Source organism: Neomonachus schauinslandi, chromosome 10, assembly GCF_002201575.2.
Source record: "Neomonachus schauinslandi chromosome 10, ASM220157v2, whole genome shotgun sequence".
NCBI classification, from domain to species: Eukaryota; Metazoa; Chordata; class Mammalia; order Carnivora; family Phocidae; genus Neomonachus; species Neomonachus schauinslandi.
The window spans coordinates 19,924,705-19,928,675 of NC_058412.1; positions in this window are offsets into that span (position 1 = coordinate 19,924,705).

Here is a 3,971-nt window from a genome sequence, read left to right on the forward strand (position 1 = left end):
CCTGCTCCTCCTTCCCCAAGCTTGGAATATTCTTCCTCTTCCTGCCGGAATTCTGCCACTTCAGCAGTCTGACAGAGCGGGAGGTAGAGCTGCAGCCCAGTCAAGCCGACTGTGTGCTCTTGGGCAGGTTACTTGACCTCTCTGAGCCTTGTTCTCTGAACTGACGGTCCCTACATCACCGCTTTGTTGAGTGGACGACGCTAAATAAGACCTACAGATGTGAACGCACCTGGCGCACGGTCGGCATTTAACGTAACTCTCGTTGGCTTCCCTTTAGAGCAAAGCTCTAAGAAGCCCACCTGGTTCTCATCACGCAGTGACCTCAGCGAGCCTGACGTTTCCTGCCTCTCACGGAACAGCTACGACTGATTATGCGTGTAATTATCTTGCTATTTTTTCTGTTCTAGTATTTTCCTTCATTAACTCCCTCCTAGAAGTTTTCAAGTGGCTCTGGTGGCCGGTTGCTGGAGGCAGAGCTCCTCTCTCTCTTCACAGCTCCCGGACAGTCCTCTCCAGACACAGGGCCTCGGGGCTGTGGTTTCGGGGTTGCTCGGGTCCCTGCCCGAAGGGAGTTCCTGTCTTGGGTGTGCCTGGGTGTGCTGAGCCTTTCTGAAGGTAGTTCTGTGTGTACAATACACCTGGAGAGTGACCTTGTCCAGGGCGCTGCCCCCCCCCCCGCCCCCGAAAGAATATGCAGGTGAGGAAAGACCCAATCTCCGTCATAAAATGGGGGCAGGCAAAGACCAGTTGCAAGCTAAGTGAGGTGGGCTGTGGCAGGTCAGGGTAGGGGCCTCAGTAAACAAATGTCAAACAGGGCCTCCCCAACTCCACCCTAGCTTTAAACCCCCCAGTTTGCGAAGTTTGGCTCCAGAGGCCTCCCAATGACCCCGATCTAACTCCCCTCCACTCTCCAGTGATGGCCGAAGGCAGCAAGATAAGAGACTCCTCAAACAAGACAACCCCCAGGGAAATTCCATCACCCCTTTTGAGGCTGCAACTCAGCTCTCTCAACTGCTGGGGGCAGGGTGGGACGTGGAGGGGGGGGCAGCGCGATAAGGCCTCTGCCTTCCGGGCCAACGGGCGCGCCAGGGGTGGGAATCCCAGAGGAAGGCGTACGCAGCACCACTTTCCAGTGGGGGCTAATCGGGGTAAAATGTGGGGGCAAGCTGCGGCAACAAGAGGACAGGAATGAGATCCCCTAAGCCTGGGGGATAATCTGCTCCCCCTCCTGTCCGGCCCGCTGCACCCCAGAGAGAAAAGCTCCCCTCCTCACCTGAGCTCTGCCCCTCTTCCCACCCTCTCCTTCCTCTTCTCTCCCCTCTCTCTGGTCCTTCATGCCTCCCTCACTCCACCCTGCCGCTCTGTATTCCCGTCCTTAGTCCCCCTCCTCTGTGTGGGCTCCCAGGGTAGGTGGGTGACAAACAGTGACCCCAAGTGGTTGCCTAGGCAATGATGAAAGTGGGACAAATGCCGACCAGCCATCAGGGCAAGAGGGGAACCACCTGAGGTCCCCAAGTGGGGAGGCCTCGTTCCTCGCACTCCTGAATCTGGTTCTGAGGAGCTGGTCCGGCTGGAAGCGCATCCAGCAGAAAGGAAGCTCAGGCTGACCCCCTCGGCCACCGACAGCTACACCCCACCCCCGCTCCTGCCCTGTCCCGGAGCTGCTCCCCACATCCCCTCTGCATGCCATCCTCCTTCCAAAGGGCCAACCCCGTCAGGGAGCCCCACAGAGGCAACACCTCACAAGCTAAGGGGCCTCGGCAGGCAGGGCCTCACCCAGGCCACCCATCGCCACCGGTGGCCATCGGGCTTTGTGGAAGAGAAGCCCCAGGGCCTGCTTTTTGGGGGAGCAGGAAGATGGGGGCCCTGACCAGGAGGCCTGGGATTCTGAGCAGCTGTGGGTGGGGAGGACTCCCAGAAACTCTGGAACCCGGACCGAGTTCTTCCTGCTAGGGGATGGTGGCTGGTGTGCAAGGATGCCAGCCGTAGGTGGGGAGGGAGGTAAAGACTAAGTGACAGAGGTCTCGGGACCTGGCCCTGGTGGAGCAGGCATGTCTCCTGAGCGGGCACCTGAATGAAAAGCCCGCTGGCTACAGGTGATCTTGAGGCCTGCTGGTGTAGACGTGCCCCGCCCCAGGTGCTGTGCTGAGTCTAAGGATTCACTCTGCTGAGGGGGGAACGCCACAGCATCCGTGGCCTACAGCTGCGGCCAGAGGGCCCCCCTGTGTGTGTGCTGTGTGCTGAGGACTCACCGTGCCCCCTGCCAAAAGTGGGGGGGCGGGGGGTGTTGTGTGTCTGCCCAGCCATCCCCCTGCAGGCCACAGGCCTACAGACTCCAGCTCGGAGGTGGGGCAACGGCCTGCACCCTAACAGGTTTCTCTGGTTGAGGACTCTGCAGGGGCTGAGGGGACTCAGGCTCTATGAATTATAATGAACTGTTACTACTTGGCAGTGTGCCTGGGCCCCAGGGGCTGTAGACAGGACACACCCTTCCTAGTCTCCTCTCCCGTTCACGGGCCTGAAGACCAACACTTCCACGTGACCAGAACCACTCTGAGCAGTGACCATTTCCCCTCCCCTGTGACCTGTCCCATTTGTGCCCACTGTCCCCAGTCCGATAGGCTCCAGAGGGCAGTGCAGGCCCTCCAAGCCCATCCCCACTCCCTAGTTATGAACTCAGACCAACCTTAACCCTGAGAAGAGGGCCTAAGTATCTTCTCGATTGAATGACAGTCCCACTCCAAACTACTTGCCCCCCCTCCCCCCTTTTTTTTAAGTAAACTCTATGCTCAATCTGGGGCTTGAACTCATGATCCCGAGATCAAGAGTCACATGCTCTGACTGAGCCAGCCAGGGGCCCCTACTTGTCCCTTCTTAATGTCTACCTTTAGCAGTGCCAGGCTCCCTTCACTTCAGAAACACCAAGATGGCCATCTGGTGCCTGCTTTTCCGAGCACCCTCCCACCCCCAGCAAGTCCAGTTTGCCTCATGGTGTCCCTTAGGAATTATACATTCCCAAGTGAAAGCACTCACTACCCATCCAAACTTCCACACAACAGGGAAACTAGTACTGTTTTCTGGGAATCTCTAAACTGATTTGATGCCCACTTCTTTTACACCGTGGCCCTGCCTTAGCTGTGCCCCCTTGGAGTAGGAGGCAGAGGGCTGATGGTGCCAGCACGCCCACCACCCACAGGCCTGGTTTTGCAGGCAGGGTTAAGTGTGCAGAGAAGGTGTCAGAACCCGTGGGATCTGCTCTTCATAACTGGGAAGGCCTGCAACCCTGATCCTGGGCCCTGCAGTAATCATTTCCTCTTAGAATTATACTCATGGGGGTCAGAGCTTCAGGTAGGCTCAAAGTCAGCAGCCCAGCTGGGGCCCAAACACGGGGTTTGGAGTAGAGTATGGTATTCGCATTCTGGTGTAAAAGCTCCAACTGTGGGGGTCCGGTGACTGTTACACCACTTCTCCCCATCTCCCTCTGGAGCCAGGCAGGCCCTTAGCCTCCTCCATGCAAGACCCGCTCAGTCACTGGGCATCTGGGATATTGGTCTTCTGTACATTCATGGCCTGTCTTGTAATGCTGCCCCCTCTTACACATCTGGGGGGAAGGTCTTTGTTTATGGATTGCTGGAGACAAAAAAAAAAAGTGTAGGACCCCTGTCTTGGGGTTCCCCAGGGCACCTAACCAAGAAAAATGATTGCTGAGGCTCCCCTCTTTTTCTTCCTTTAGAACAGACCACTGATTCTGGCCTCTCCGCCTGACTGGCCCTGGCTCCTGAGCCTTCTCTTGTACTTGTGAGTGTGCACACTGGTCCTCATGGTGTAGGCTTTGGACCAGCAGTGCCAATACCACCCAGGAGCTTGTGAGAACTGCCACTGAATCAGAAACTGGGGGTGGGACCTGGCTCTCCATTATTAATGAGCCTTCCAGGGTATTGGGATTCTGAGTTTGAGGAACCACTGGGATC